Source organism: Gopherus evgoodei, chromosome 11 (genome assembly GCF_007399415.2).
Source record: "Gopherus evgoodei ecotype Sinaloan lineage chromosome 11, rGopEvg1_v1.p, whole genome shotgun sequence".
NCBI classification, from domain to species: Eukaryota; Metazoa; Chordata; order Testudines; family Testudinidae; genus Gopherus; species Gopherus evgoodei.
In genome coordinates, this window is record NC_044332.1 from 57135370 (window position 1) to 57152570 (window position 17201).

General features: G+C 38.4%; 1 long non-coding RNA gene across 3 annotated transcripts in view; it reads right to left on the reverse strand.

The window, feature by feature from the left end:
* Positions 1 to 17201, reverse strand: part of LOC115659905 — a 50433-nt gene that overhangs the window by 16210 nt on the left and 17022 nt on the right. The window lies entirely within an intron of this gene.

Genomic DNA, 17201 nt, shown 5'->3' on the forward strand with positions numbered 1-17201 from the left:
ATATATGTTGAACGTAATGTGCTACTTTGCGATACACCAATTTGAAGATGTGTTGGACTATTGTGTGTATATGAATTTCAAGCTGAAAACAGTTTGTTCCTCCAGGTATATTCTTACTCTTGTCTTTTTATGGAAAAGCTTGTTGCTGAGTAGGTGAAGCACACAGTAATCTGTTCTCTAAACCAAACAAAAGGGAGCCTAATAAGGTTACAGTCAGCAACAGTCACTCTCTTATACCAACTTCCATCAGACAAAATAATTAACCCTACATTAATCATTGGCTATAGACATAACAGAGTCATGTAATAGATGAAAGATTACAGACTTGTAACCTTGCAGTAGGAAATCGTTGGTGAGAAAAATTAATGCTAATTTCAATGAACTTTCAATGGATTCTTATGCCAAATCAAAAGTGTGGATGTTTTGTTCCAATGAAGCTGCACATTGTACAGCTCAGCAATGGCATCAAAATGTGTCAGAAAGTGCTATACTGTGTGGAGGAAGAAGGGAAGATACGGTAATGGTAAAAGCATTGAACTGGAAATCAGCAGCCTTTCCTTCAGCAAGTCACTTACTCTTGCTGTGCTGCCTTTACCTCATATGTAAATGGGGGTAATAATACTTACCAACCTCACCCAGGCTCTGTGAGGCTCAAAATCATTCATGCTTATTAAATTTTCACATGCTCAGGTAGTTTTTCCACAGAAGATGGATGGGGCAGGTAGTGCTGAGTCCACAGCATCATTCTCCCTTCTATCATTCCAGAAGAGCCCCTCTGTGGGACTTCTCCGGGACTGGGGCTCCAGGGTTTGTGGGGTTTATGGAAAGCTAGTGAGAAGCTACTGTGCAGAGCATTCTCCTCTAATGAGAGAAGAGATGCCAACCAATAGCCTTAACTTGGGCTCTGCACCATCCTCAGAGGGGTGGAGGTCTGCAGACACAAGGTGCCTGGCCAACTGAGCTTGCACAGGCCATGCAAATCATTGCTTGTTTTGCTGCCTTGCTGGCAAATGACCATCTGTGAAGGAAGAAATCTGCAGGTGTGCAAGTTTAACACACTCTACGGAGTTAGGTTTTCCCCAGTTTTTATTGTTTCATGAGCATTTTAAATGATTTCTGTTTCCAGCTTTTTTATATAGTGATGTTAACTCTGAGAATACAAACCAATTCACTGTTGCCTTTATGGGTCTGTTGACAGACTGACACATGATACTACTAAAAGAAATGTGAATCTGCCCATTCATCTTAATGGGGTGTTAAACTTGAAGCCTTATATTGAAGGACCAACATTATAAAACTTTGCACTGCTTATCTCCACCTCAAAATCATCCTAGGAATGCTAATCAGGCTGGGTATATTTGTCACACCTTGGAGTTCCATTGATTTGATAGGAATAAGACTGTATGTCTCAATATGCAATCAGAGAAATAATAGAGATGTAAGGTGCTTGCTGCCTTCCTAACACTGGAGATACAAGCGGCGTTTATATTACTTTCAACAAAAAGGACTGACTTTTGCAGTACAGCTAGTGAAGTTTTGTGGCCTTTTCTCATAAAATGACATGCAGTGGCAGGGAAGGTGGTTCAATTTAATAATAAATATTTTTCAATCATCTGCAGTACTTTCTGTAATACAATGATCACTTGATGATTACCTGGTCTGTTCATTCCTTCTGAAGCACCTGGCATTGACCACTCTCGAAAGACAGGATACTGGGCTAGAGGGACCTTTGGTCTGACCCGGTATGGTTGTTCTTATGTAATGATGCTTAGTTTAAAGTACAGAAGGAGAATGAAAACTAAAACTCAGAAAAAAATCTACATCTGGAAGCGAAAATCCCCACAAATTTTCCTCAAATGTTCTGGAGGCTCTCCACTGATCCTACCTCTTTGTGCAAATAAGATATTGATTAACAAGTATCATTGACTAAAGTATTTTTTTAATTCAGAGAGTGAATATAACCACATACATGGTACATATCATCAGTATAATCCTTAAATCATCATGAGCTCCTATTGATGCCTTCAAAATTCAGAATGCTCTCTCTCCACTTCTTTATATCTGACACCAGTTCTTACTGGCGGGGGGGACGCGGCTCTCTGCCATATCAATTATAGAAGTCCCCAACCTGCTCCCCTGTTCTGTTCTATTATCCAGTATCTCCTATTAAGTCCTTTACCAGACCATTTGTCTGGTCACTTGCTGCCCTCTCAAAGGGTACCTGCACCGAACATCTGCCCAACCGTATAAAATAAGTTGCGACATATGGTCTACCACCATTTCGTCTCACCAGAAAAGATCCTCCCTTACACCCGCCATAGGGAAGGCGAAAAAAACACATTCCACCTAAGCCAATTCTGGTGGTGTGGGAAAAATTTCTTCCCAGCCCCTTTTAAAAGGGGGTGACTACCTTAATGCCCACAGCAGGTCCTAACCCAGCCTGCCATTCACCTCCACTAGGGAAGGGAGGGTGGGTGCTGGCTTCCTCACTGCGTGGAACAAAGAGACAGGTTTCATACCTTTATGAACATTCCTGGGGGGGGGGTGAGTCACTGCTGCAAAGCTGACCACCGAGCACCTTTTTTACAGCAGTTTCTGACCTCCTTTTTCCCCTACCCACCACAAAGCAGAGCTGCCCTTCCTGGCTATGCCCAGACAAACTCTGCAAAACCTTAGTTGTGGTGCAGTCAGTTGTGATTCACTGAGGCCACAATTCTGCATCTGAAGAGTATTAAAGTACCTACTTAAATTTAAGCAGATATTAATGTAGATTTTAATAGGACTTAAGTACTGTGCACGCTTAAAGTTAAGCATATGTAAGTGCTTTGCTTAATAAGGTCCTAAATCTCTCCCACAGACATGGTTCCTTCCATACTGTGGGGCTACTTCTTTACTTATCTTGGCAGTCTGTGCTCTACTACCCTGACTAGAGTTTCCTATTCTGCACCACCTCTGCCTGCTATCTCTGCCTGCTCATCTCTTAAATGGTTTAAATCCTCACTGTCCGTCCCCATGATCTTCATGATCCCCCTCAGGCATTTGTTTTCAAACCCATCCAAAATTCCTCTCATACTTTTTGTGTGTGCCAGGTTTCCACATTCCTATGCCAGATTTGTATGGAATAGATGCCATTTCCATTAACAGTTAACATCTTTTAGTTTTACCCTGCTGAAAACCAGCTCACACAGCAAGCCACCCACAGACACACCTCTCTCCCCTCCCATATGTACATGCGTACACATTGTCTAATTAGGCAACTGGAGAGACCTCTATTGTGAAGCTGTGTCCTAAACATGTCATGCATCTAACCCTGTTGCTGTGGTAAGCCAAACTTCTCTAGCCTTGTTAGGGTCAAATTGAAATCCCAAACCTGATAGAATCATTATTTTATCTAGTGCCAACATTATGCCTGTTCTCCTTTCAATTTTGATAGTGGAAACAGAGTAAGTACTTTACAAACCTACTTTAAAACATAGGGATTCAAGGATAATACCAATTCTTTGATGAGTGAGGGATATGAATGTGGACAATTTTGAGGTGGATTCAGTTAAAATACATTACATATCTTTTTTTTTCAGATACATTTTGAGACCCTTGTAATCATATTGAATCTGCTGTCTATAGCTTCAGAAGAGAAACTGACAAAAATCTAGACTGAAAGAACCTTGCTAAGGGACAATCAAACTCTCTGTACAGTAATCAATTAACTTCTGAGGATGCTAACATTTCAAGATCTCTTTCCTAAATATTTCTTAGTGCCAGCAATGACCTTCATGAACTAAATTTTGGGTTTGATATCAACTGGGGCACATGATCCCTGAAGAATCATCTTGATGGAGTCTGCTATGCAACCTTTTAATGTTATTTTATTGCTGCTCCTTCAGTTTGTATAGTTCTAAATTCCAGGACTGTGGAATTCAGAAACTTGAAAAATCCATGTGACTGAAATCTGGAATGTTTAGGTAAATTTTGATGCTCAGGAAAATATTGACTACATATTCTGAAAACTTAAGTGGTGTGCAGGCTCTATGCGCAGGTGTGAATGTCACCCATGGTACATAGTCCATTGTAAATGTTTAAATAATCTGTGAGATTTCAAATGTTTTGGGTAGCCTATTAATTTAGCATCATTTTTTAGGAGAAAAGAAAATCTGGCTGCTCTCAAAATAGATGATCATTAGTAAATGATTAACACTAGTTTTACTTCTGCTGATCTTCAGACAAGCCAACTGATCCACTTACCCCACAGACATAGACTCATAGACTCTAGGATTGGAAGGGACCTTGAGAGGTCATCGAGTCCAGTCCCCTGCCCTCATGGCAGGACCAAATACTGTCTAGACCATCCCTAATAGACATTTATCTAACCTACTCTTAAATATCTCCAGAGATGGAGATTCCACAACTTCCCTAGGCAATCTATTCCAGTGTTTAACTACCCTGACAGTTAGGAACTTTTTCCTAATGTCCAACCTAAATCTCACTTGCTGCAGTTTAAGCCCATTGCTTCTTGTGCATGAGCAAGGTCAACTTCTAGTAAATAGGCCTCTTGCAGGTGGAGACATCTTTTGTCATGGTAACAGTAAAAACTAAAAATAGCTTTTAAAACTTTGTCAAATTTGCATATGTATTGATTTCTTTTCCTTTGTGGAGCCAGGTTAATGCAATCTGATACGTCACACAAGCAAGGGGTGACTCAAGGAGCTTCATTTAATACTGCAGCCACTCTATGCCAAACATCTTTCCCTGTAAAACATTTTCCACCAAAACTGTCAGAGTACAGAATCCATCACAGGACCTGGGGCTAGCACAATCACTATGGGTGCCCATGAAAAGCTACATATCCACAACAGATTTCACTATGGGTGGTTAAATGCCTTCAGCATTTAAATATTGTTGAGTGCATCTGTTAAATAGGATGATGGGTGAGTGACCATTATGTACAAAGTCATTCAGCTAGGACTACACCCTCAGCTGAAAAATATGGCAAACGTATTAAAACTGTAGTGATTTTCTCTGCAAGTTGTCTCTGTGGTCCCACAGAAAATCATGAAAAAAAACTCTGCAGGATACCACAAATAATGCAATACATTTTACTTGATAACAGGTATGCCCATACTTCCATCAGCCAAAGGGGGCAAAAGAAATAATGTTTTATATCTTTTAAAATAAGTAAGTGTATTGCTTCCAAAAATAGTATAAATCCCTTATCATGTTGGCTGTTTTTTCCCCAAGTCAATACATCTGCCGTGGTTTCTTTGTTTCGTTTTGTTTTGGTTCGGATGACATAATAGTTCCATACCAATATCTGGACAACCATGTTTGCCTATCTCATATAATCATAGTAGTCAAATCCGGAAACTCTCTCTCTCAGATCAGTCAGTCCAATCCCTGTAGTCACCTAATAAGTTATACTGTATAAAGATCTATTTTTGGGGGGTGGAATTCATTAGTGTGGCTACAGCTTTGAAGATTTAGAATAACAATTAGAAATAACAATGATATTTTACAGTTCTACAGTGCCATTCATATCAATGCCAAAAACATTTGGCAAACTTTGTGCCTGATCCTAAGAACATCCAGCATTTCTCAAGATTTATGTCTTTATACATATAGAAGTGGTTACACTTACCAGTGAAATTCAGCAACCTCTGGAAAAAAAGTATCAGCTGTTTAACAGGATACATCAATACTGCACAATTATTTAGTACTAGAAATGGAAAATCCTGTATCCAATTAAAATTGTACTGGGAATTTATGTAGGCAGGATTTAATTACCCAAATTAGAATTTGTCGAGGACATCAGGGCTAAAACCTATACTGGTTCAGAAACAGCCATGGTCTCTCGAATGGCCATATTTAATATTTTATATGTGACTAGAGGTTAAATCCAAAAGATCTGCTATAGATCAGTTATAAACCACTAAAAATTAAGAAAACAAGTTTTCTAGTGATGCCGAAGAATGTAACAAAACATCAAAGATCTTGCCTTGTTGCTGACAATATAAATATCAGACATTGACGAGAGAAAAAGATCTCCCAACCATCAAGCAATGAAACAGTAATGAGCATGGCAGTCATGGTCTCTGATTTCTTACATACAGTGCATGGCATCATGGTAAGTTTTGGTAACAGTAGATTCTAGCACATTTTAGAGGGGGGAAAATTGACATAACTATAAAAAAAACCATTGGTTTTAGTACAAGATTTTAAATAATATAACATCATGTAACTCTTTGTGGAGACTTATGATAATTTCCAAAAATTACAATACTTGTTTAAATGTTTATGGGTCAGATCCTTAGCTGGTATAAATCAACCTCGTTTAATTGTAGTTAATAGAGCTACACCAGTTAATATCTAAGGATATGACCTTGGATATTTCTGTATCCACTTAATTCTGTGATAGAATTTTTTTTTCTCCAGAATCCAAATGGCTGTGGAGCGGATTCTGCTACCCTTATCACATTGACTAGAACGTTACTCTATCGAGAGATCCATTTATTTCAGTGGGACTGTTGTGCAACATGAGTACAAGTGGAAGAACAGAATTTTATTTTCCAGGTGGCATTTGCTTGTAGTAAAGAATTAATATCATCAGGATTACAAGAAGCAAACAAGAATCTTCATATGTCCTGCTGTAATGCTGCTCCCATGATTGCCTCCAAAAGACAAATGACTGTTACAACATGAAAGCAATAAAAATTAAATTCACCAGAGTCCCGTTGTGACTGAGCTAGAAAATATGAATTCTGCATTAAGCACTTCTAATTTCAATGCTTGGGAACTGTTTTAAACTGTCTGCTAATTTGTAGCACTGTAACATACTTATTCCAACTGTTGTAGTGCGAGAAAGCAGTTCCTCAATGGCACTGTACTAACAACTCCACTTTACTCACGGATAAGTCTAGGCAGTTTTCCACCTGTCCAGGCAGATAAATCAGTTGCATGAGGCACCAGACAGGTGAATTTGTCAAGCTTTGATATAGTCTTGATGCAAGTAAGTTGCTGTTTATGTTGAATATTTTCAGTTTAGATTATGAATGAGATTCTCTCCTTCTTCCCAGCACCTGTTTTGAAGTCTTCCAAGCTAATAGTGTCTTTTTGACATCTGCCTTATTGCAAGTGTAATTCTTCTGTGACAGGTGAAACTCTTAATCTGCTTCATTTCCAGCTTTCCCTTCCAGAGAACCTGTCTCTCCCTATCTTCCAGGTTCTTGATCTTCCTTCTTAGTTGCATCGACATCTTCTTGGGATGTTGACCCGCAGGCCTAAAAAACTTCAAAATCATTAAATAGCAGAGAACTCCTACAAACTATATTTGATGGTTCTGCTTACCTCTCCTGCAGGCTTACTGAGTGCTATGCTTCCATACTCTGCATTCTCTCTCCACTTCTGTTACGCATTTCATCTGTTCAATGCAATTTGAAGTATTGCTGAACAATATGAATCGTCTACACTTTTCATTGCCTGGTCAAGTCATAAACATATCAAGCTATCCATTTGAAAAACATCCAAGGAACCAAATATTGAAAACTCCCCATGGAGAATATTAAAGAAATTTCAAGTGAATGTGATACTATGTCCTACTGCAGCAAGTCATCTGAAAAAAGTGACATGACATAGTTGGAGGTTACATGATGTAATCTGGCACAACATGGTGAATATGGAATGCTTGGGAAAACAAATCTTTTGAATTAGGTACTCAGTAGTAGCTATTTCACCAAAATTTATTATAGCAAGTGGAAGTAGGGTGTATGACAATGACCCACAACTCAAACTTGTAGGTATATTTTTTGCTGTGGAAGTGAATTATTTTCAGGTAGTTTAATATATCTCTGATTGTAATTACTTCTCAGACCAATATTATCCTTGAATATTTGACCTGACTAGCTCAATGTCTTTGTTTAAGAACAGAGTCACTTGAGATTGGGGCAATATATGAAGAGAGCCAGGCTCAAGCACTGCAAAATAAAATAATAAATAAATAATAATAATTAAAAAAATGGAAGCTTTCTTTCTATTGTGTCAAAATCACAGTGTGAAACTTTTTCCTGTGTCAGGAAATGCTCTTTTAAAATGCATATTTTAGAAAGAAAGAAAGAAAGAAAGAAAGAAAGAAAGAAAGAAAGAAAGAAAGAAAGAAAGAAAGAAAGAAAGAAAGAAAGAAAGAAAGAAAGAAAGAAAGAAAGCCTTTGCCATGTTTCTAATGTTCTATTCATTTATAAAGAAATCAGCTCAGATCTTTCAGAGTAATATTTTATGTTGGTTTCAATTTCTTTCTCTCTCTCTTTCTTTCCTTTCTTTCTTGCCTTCTTCAAATTGAAACCAGCATAAAATATTACCCCAAAAGACCTGGGCTGATTTCTTTATAAATGAATAGAACGTTAGAACCATGGCAAAGGCAAATTGGCCTACAAGAAAACTGACAGCTTTATAGCCTATGTCTCTGATTGAAATGTTGGGAAATCTCTTGGCAATTCTCCCAGACATCCAGGTAGAACAGTGAGTTCACTGATTATGTTAACTAAAACAATCTGGCTTTGCACAAACGCACCTCAGGCCCAGCCAAGTGTGAAGGCTTATCAGCATGCCAGACCAAGAAAAGGCCCTGTTTACCTGAAGAGAGTAGCTAAATGGCTAGGCTTTGAGAAATAAAAACAGGAACATCAATGCTCAGCTTTTTTGTTTTTTTTCATAAATAGCTTAGATGTGAAGGCAATGATTGAGCCCTCAGTGGGGCTGTGTGGATGTTAAACAAGGGCACACTTTGGTCCAGTGTGTTTACTGCATTTAATAAGAATATCATAGTGATAAGTATGGTATTAAAACACATACAGAGAGAGAGAGAAAGAATAAACGTATTTAGATGAGAGAGAGAGAGAGATATTCTTAATAAATTAGGATGACGTTAGGCTTTTTAGGCACAGTCTGGAGTATGGGGTGGCACTTAGCTGCACTACCTCAGAAACTGGGAAGGAATTGACTCACAGTTCCTCCCTTCTTGCTCCAGGAGTGGGAGAAGGGAAATAACTTACTACAGCCCTGAAAATAAGGTAATTTGTGTCCCTAACTCACTTGTGTGCAGTCATCTCTTCTGGCCAGCATATCCTGGCTCCCCCTACTCCTTGCCTCTCCACTTGCCCCAGTGCTGCTCTCTTGCAGAGTCACAGTACATGTCACTCTAATGCAGCTTCGCAGGCATCGTGGGCCTTATTGCCTACCAACCCTCCACTCGTCTACATTACAGCTAATCAACATTCAGCCCCAAAACTTCATATATGAGAAGTACAAGTGTCAAATTGTAACAAAGCTCAATTAAATAACTGAGAGCAATGAATGTGACATTCAGAATATTCCAAAGAAGGGGAAAAGAACCATTTCCATTACCATTTAAAGATAAAATTAAAATTCTAATAAATCCAAACTATACAGATTATAAAAGAAATGCTGCTGTTAAGTGACAACCTTTTGGGCTAAATCCATAACTGAATGTTATTTTAAACAGCACATAACACAGAGAATTATGTTGATGTTTACATAAACTCATCTCTTAGAATCTGTGTATGTTTAGAATTCAGTTTGTAAATAGATTTCGTTATACTTCTCCATTAAACTCTCCAATATGTCTGTCTTTTTTAAAAAAAAATCCTGTGTTGTGTTAAAAGATAACTACAGCAAGTTACAAATATGAAGGAAGTACCTCAAGTAATGCTCTTTCCCCAGAGATGCCCCTTGGTTGTAGTCAGTAATGCAATCAGATATCTAGGGTTATTTCAACTGCCTGCCAAAACATCACTCATGTCTATTAAAGTATCCTGAAAAACACCATTACATCAATTCCAGCAATGGCGTAATTATTCTTCTTTCTGGAATGTCTTCTGATGTGAGTCAGTCCACTTGAGTGGGATTTCATTGGAAAATGGCTTTAGGAATGTTTTAAATAAGGGAAGGATGGGGTGGGGCCCCCTTGCAGCAGGCATTAAGGAACATTTTCAAATCATATTTCATCAACCACTCAGTAACACTGACCTAAGGTAAAACAGAATAATGCAGGGAGTGCAGGGTGTTCCACTCAGACTTGCTATCATAATAACAGATAGGATAACTGCATCTTTCCAGAATAGTATTTCCCAAAGATATAGGGCATTCCTTGCACACTAAACACTTGGTTCCTTCCCAAAGCAGCATTTGGTGAACAAGGAATGCACAGTTGAGTTCATCATTATAGTAAAAACAAAACAAAAAGACACTTAGGATTGTATCATTGCTTAATGAAGTAAATTTGGATCTCTGCTTAGGAATGTGGTACAACAACAGGAAGATATGCAGTAGAAGAAATAATAAAAGCAATTTATTTTATGTAATAATCAGTAGTAGTCACTTAGAATGGAGATATCATAGATAATATGGATAATCCATAAGGCATCACTCCAATCAATTATGGCTAGGTAAATTGTGGCACAGTACGAAATGTGGCTTTACTATGGTTTCACATATTGAGAGTCAGCAAAGTGAACTTTATGTATGGAAAATCTGTAAAACAAATTCTGCTTTTGATTATACAAGTGTAAAGCCAAACTAACTTTTTTATGTCACTGGCATAAGAGAGGTGAATCTGGCCTTCTGCCTCCTCTTTTAACCTTGCAAACAGAAAAGTTTAACTTGGTGAAATTCTGCTTCCCTATAGGAACTATAGCACTGTCAGGAATAATGCTGTATACTTTTATAGTTTAGAAGGGTACAGAACATTTAAACCTCTAAATAAACAAACAGTTCCAAATTCATCTCTGGTAGAATGCGACTGAAGTTGATGGAGCTCCACCAGGGATGACCACAGACCATTGTATTTTACATTTTTTAAATTTAAAAATCAATTTTTAAAGAGCACTGCTTTATAAAACTGTTCCTACCCAACTCCATGGAGCTACATCCATTTTGAAATATCATGGGTGAAATCCTGGTCACATTGAAAGCTGTGGCAAAACTCTCATTGACTTGAGTAGGACAAGGATTTCACCTTATATGAGGATCTATTTTTCTTTTGGTAGACAATCATAGCTTCTATGCTAATGATTTTGCAGATTCATCCTTGCCATAAAGAGAAATGTGAAATTCTGCCTCACCTGTGTCCTGCATAGTGTTGGGTGTCAGAAGAAGGCCCTTCTAAAATCTCACTTCTGTAAGCGTAAAAGTTTTGTTGTCAAACTAAGGAAAATCTGAAAAATCAGAGTATATTTTTACTGTAAAATTAATATTAGCAAGATTTTTTCTTTAGTGAGTAATAATAATGAGATGCTGGTAACTTGCATCTGAGAGTCTCATGGCACTTTATAAACATTAAGTAAATAAGGCCCTGATTGTCTCCTCTGCTTCCAAAAAGGCTGTCTTTGGAGTACAGGGGTGTGGATAGTGCCAGCTCTGTGGCACCATCTCCCAAATGCTTTATGATCCTAAGGAAGTTATCTACTTCACAGTCTTCTAGCATGGGATTTGGGGTATGGGAGTAGGTGATGGGGAAGAACAGCTCTCACTGGATGCTTGAAGCATCATTAATTCCCTTTGCATCCCTCCCTATTACCTATGACAATGCCACACCCACAGGAATTGCTCTGCCAACAAAGTTGAAGCCCATGTAGCAAAGTAAAATGAATTCCCCTCTGCACAACTAGGCATTCACTTCCCCACAGATGGAAAGAGTTGTGAGACTATATTCTCTTGCCCTACCAATAGGACAACTAAGCCTCTCCACTGAGCAAGAGATTTGGTTAAACTCTCTCCCCATAATCCCCAGAGTTTGCTGGTCATCTTGTTAACATCCCACAAATATTTTGGCAGGAAGGTATGATCTGACTTAAGCCTCATAACTCACCTCTTAGGTATGCATCATCAAATCCATTTTACCAATGGGCAAATGGAGGCACAGACAGTATGATAGCATTCTCATATATGTTTGCATTATATTTCTATTCATGTATTGTATATCAGATTCTATCTGTGTCATGTTTTGCTGAGAATTATAAAATTAAATAAAAACTTTAACATAGTAAAAGCAGGAGATGAGTCAATATTCAGAGCCAATGTGTGAAAATGAGATGGAGATGAGCAATGATGCACTGGTAAGCCTGAAAGGATCTTTGCAAACTCTGAAAATCTAGCATCTTTCTTCAACTCTTAGGAAATGCAGTCACTCAAACTAATGCCAGTAAAACCTGTGGTGCAATCCCATCTTCATTCTATACACAAATATATATTTTCTCTATATAGACTAATACGTGGTCCCTACTAAAAAAATCAACATTTATAATCAGTTGTATGCACCTCTGTGCCTACCTATCCATCTCCCTCTCTTGGTTCTTATACCATGTACACCATAATAATCTCTGAACACTTGTGTGGAAATTATTGGTAAATGTTTCATTTTTAAATGGCAGCTATATATTACATTACACCCAGAATTCCAGAAAACACATCTGTTTCTCACAGTTTAAATACACTGCAGATTCCTTTTCAGCTGAACATGTATTGAACTTATTAAAGTTAAAGTGAACAGACAGTTCTTCATAATACTACCTCACACATGGGATAGCTTAATGGCATTGCAATTAATATATGCATAAGTACAACCTGCATTATCAGTGATAAAAGACAAGTTAACCACTTGATTACATATAATTACACAATGTAAATTCCTGTAACTAGTGCAAGCATGAAAGATAGCTTGTAACCTTTGCAGTATATAGTGAGGGTTCACTGTAGTTCCTTCCAAGCATACAGCTGATCTCCATTTGAGCATTTTCACAGTAAACAAACTGTTTATTCAAAATAACTTCTAGCGAAGTCACATGGTCACATTTTCTGCTGATGTAGAGTGGTGACTTGAATAGGAGTTGCACCATTTTACTCCAGCAAAGAATTTGGCCCAGCAAAGAATTTGGTCTACAAATTAAACCAAAAGCATGGATATTTTAGTTGAGTTAAATAAAAATGGGGTGTCACAAAAGGAATTTTGAAGAACTATTGCTTTATGGAAATCAAGCATAGATGTCCTTCAGTTAGAAAAATGAATATAAGTTGAACAATCCTGGACTTTAAGCACAGTCTTGGCATAGTTCTAACTGCAATTAAATGGAAATAATTTAAAACTGTAAAACTCCAAAGAGAATAAAAAAACAAAAAAGCCCTCACATACATGAAACCAGCAGATATAGAGCCATTTTGTACAGTTCGGTTGGCAAGCTAACATGAAGGTAATAGTGACAATTGTTTTAAATTGATTCAAATAACAAATACACATTTCAGAGATTATGAAATTTTTCACTGCATTTTTCTTTTTATCTTTAAAAGAAAACAATGCTAATAGTTTCCTTTTTCCTACGCTCAATTACTATTTACTACTTTCTTGATGTGGACTTTCAAAATACAAAGAAGGTTTGGCAAGTTTTCAAAGTCTTTCTTCAAAGTCAGCTCTTAAGTACTTTTTATAAAAACATGAAGAATACTTCTTACTAAAGAGAATCGATAATGTACTGCTTTCATTATTTGTATATGAAATACTGTCAGATAAATGCACATGTATTCATTTGTTTGGACCTTCTCTGTTAACCTTGTGTATGAAATCGATTTAAGAAAATGAAATTGATCGTAAGAGTCAGTAACATAACAATCCTTTCTACCAAAAGCTGCTCCAGACGTTATAGACTCAGATTTTCAAAGAAGAAAGTTACTGTATTTGCAAGTTTAGAGTCAAACTTGGCAGTTTTTCCAAACAGAGTGGTCAGAAGCAGGAAAAAAAATAAACATATGTTTCCAGGATTTTTTTCCAGCTATCATAGAAAAGAATGGTACAAGTTTGTCACAACCCTTTTAGAAAGTTATTTATGAAACTATATACCTGAAAACAATTGAGCTAATTCATAGCTAATTAATTAGTTGTTAATATTGATGCAGCATTTGTAAGATGTGAAGCACTTTATAAGCGCTGTGTGTTACTCTTTTGAGTTGTTAATGGTAGAATTTAAAATTAACATGAATCAAAGCAAGCCAACTACGCCCTACCCTGCACAACTACAATGTAAACTAATCAAATTGATTTTGTATCATCTGCAGAGAGTCACATAAATCTGTTTATAAACAACACGGTGGCAGGAGGGGATCAAATTTAGAAGTGATTTGAAGGTATTGCAAAAGTACCTGTAAGTGTGAGTGCAAGAGAGTTTGTGGTGCTTACACACTGAGGGGCCTAAAAATGGTACAAGTTAAAGTAGGCAAGGGAAGACCAGCTTTTAATTTACACCTCCTTACACCTGTCAGTTACTTTTCCTACTGCACCTTTTTCATCTGGCCCTCAGCATGCGGTTTACAGCCGATTTGATTCCCTGGGCCAAAGTCACCCTTAGTTTGATTCAACTGACTTCAACAGAGTGACTTAAGAGTCAAACAAGGGATGACTTTGGCCCAGGGAATCTGATCTGCTGTAAACCACATGCTAAAGGAATCTAAATTGGTATAAACCAAACCTGTATACCCACTTATGATGAGCAATTCACATCACCTTACCTATCACCTCTGAAAGGCACCCTGTTTTGTAAACACAGACTTAACTCTTCAATAGAAATTGTAAGAATTGTAAATTGTGAAGAATAATAGAATCATAGGTCTAGAAGGGACCTCAAGAGGTCATCTAATCCAGCCCCCTGCACTGAGGCAGGACCAGTACTTCTCAAAAATAGTAACAATAAACTTATATAGTCCTTGTACAGCAAATATAAATATTTGACTGCATCCCTCTCCTCTGCACTTTTCATATGTCACTTGTCTTCTTAGTTTGTAAACTCAAGATAGGGACATGGGTGAAATCCTGACCCCACTGAAGTCAATAGGGGTTTTGCCATTGACCTCACTAGGCTAGGATTTCACCCTGTTTCTTTGCATATGTTAGTAAAGAGCTTAGCTCAGTGGGCCCTGATCCAGATTGTGGTTGCTGGATGTTACCATGATATATATGTTAAATAAGTTATCAGGAGAGCTGAGGTGTGTGGAAGAGGAATTCTTATAACCAAATGTGGGTCTTCCCTCCGTAGTCCCAAGGAGCCTCGCTGTGCCTTTCAGTCACCTCATCATTCATTCCATGTCCCTCGCCCCAGGGGAAAAAATAGCAGTCACTGAAATGACAGCAAGGCACCTCCAAGGGCTTCACACTGCAAAACCTTACACCTACAGTAATTCTTATTCCAGAAACTGGTCCCATTGACTTCATTAGCACTACTTATATGAGTAAGGATTACTTCAGGACTGGTAAAAAGGCAGTGTGGTCCAGTGAATAGGACACTAGACAGAGGACACAGCAGACCTTGGCTCTATTTGTGTATATCCATTCACAATGTGCAATTCACGCCACCTTAGATATCACCTCGGAATGGTATCCTGTTTTGTAAAGACATGCATTTAAGAGATAAGTATAAATTGCAAATGTGCCGAATCATAAATCTGGGCTCTAACTTGCTGTGTGACTTTGGGCAAGTCACTTCACCTCCTTGTGTCTCTGTTTCTCCTCCCACCTTTTCTCTCTCTTGTCTATTTAGAGTGTAAGCTCTTTTGGGCAGGGACTGTCACAATGGGGCACTGATGTCAGATGAGGCTCTATTTAATGCAAATAATTAGAACCTAAATCTGTAATGACACTGATGTGTGAATCCTATTGCCTCCACCCATTACCCTTAACACTTACTTTTGTCTCCTAAAGCTGAAAATACAAGCTCTGCAGCACTGCTGGCTCCATCCCAAGAAGCCAGAGATCACTTCAGAGCCAGTTCTATTAAGGGGCAATAGATAGTGCTGTTGCCTGGGCCTTTCACTATTTTTTTTAATAAAAGCTAAACTGAAACTTATGCTAATTGAGAGCACAAAGTATTTCAAAGAGTTATGACAGGAATTATGTTATGCATAATATAAACAGATCTATTTAAGGACGATAATAGTTTAGCTCCAGGAAGTAACCACTAAAGAAGCACTCCCCCACAATTAATGAAAATAAAACTTATGCATTATCATAGATAAGCGAAGATTAGAGGATGAAGTAACACACACTATTGGATTTGCTGCACCAAAAAGAATTAAAATTAATACTATAGGGCTTTTTATTATCCAGTGTTTTCATGCAAACTGGATCACAAAACACTGGACAGAGAGCAGAGGGACCGAGGGAAAAAGAGGCAGAGGCACGGGAAAATAGATCAGTTATCAGCTGAGATTTAATATGAATCAGTAGGACTGTACCATGAGGCAGGAGTTACAGAGTGGAAGACTCACGCCAACAAAGGCAGAATTTTGAGAAGAGACGGAAATGGCTGGTGTTAAATGGACAAATAAGGAAAGGAGTAAAAAGAAGAGGAGCCAAATTCTTCTTACGATTACACCAGTACCACTCCACTGACATCAGTGGGTGTAACTGAGAATGGAGCCGAGCCACTTAGCCTGGAATAAGCACAGAAAGCGTTGGAAAACAAATAGGGTGATTCGGATCTGGAAGCTGAAATGAATGGGGAGCTACTGGGGGAGCTGTTGGACAAGTTGTCCCTTAGGCTTTAAGAAAGCGAGCTCCCTCCAAAAGATAAAAAACTGCACATATTCAGTTTTATAAAAGGAACTATGATGACAAATGCAGTCCTTAAAGCCCCATCACACAAGGAGTTGCTGGCACATCCATTTGTTACCTTCATGCAGTCTATTCTCCTTTTGATCTATGGGATATTTGGCATACAAGTCTCATTAGCATTAATAGGAGTTACCAGTCTCCCCTCACATTGTGAGAACAGACATCAGCGTGTTCTGTCCAAGACAGGGGCTGAATTGAAAGCATGCTTGCAGATCCTACAGCATCCTTTCTGGACACTGCCAGGCAGTTGCTAAGCCAGACACAGCAACACCCTCTGTTCTACATTACTCACCCCCAAGGCTGTGCTAATAGTCACCGGTATGCAGACTGATTGAGGCACACCCTTCCCTCAGCAACTGCAGCTCATTACCTCTTCAAAGGAGTAAGGCAGAAACCCATGCTGAACCCTGAAATACTGCAGTCATCCCGCAAATGATTCCACCCTTTGCATAGCCAGAGCCTCCTGTGCACTACCAACACAGAATGGTAGGATGTCTATCCATCAGCAGCAGAGGGGGAGCCACCTAACTGCTCTGCACTAACT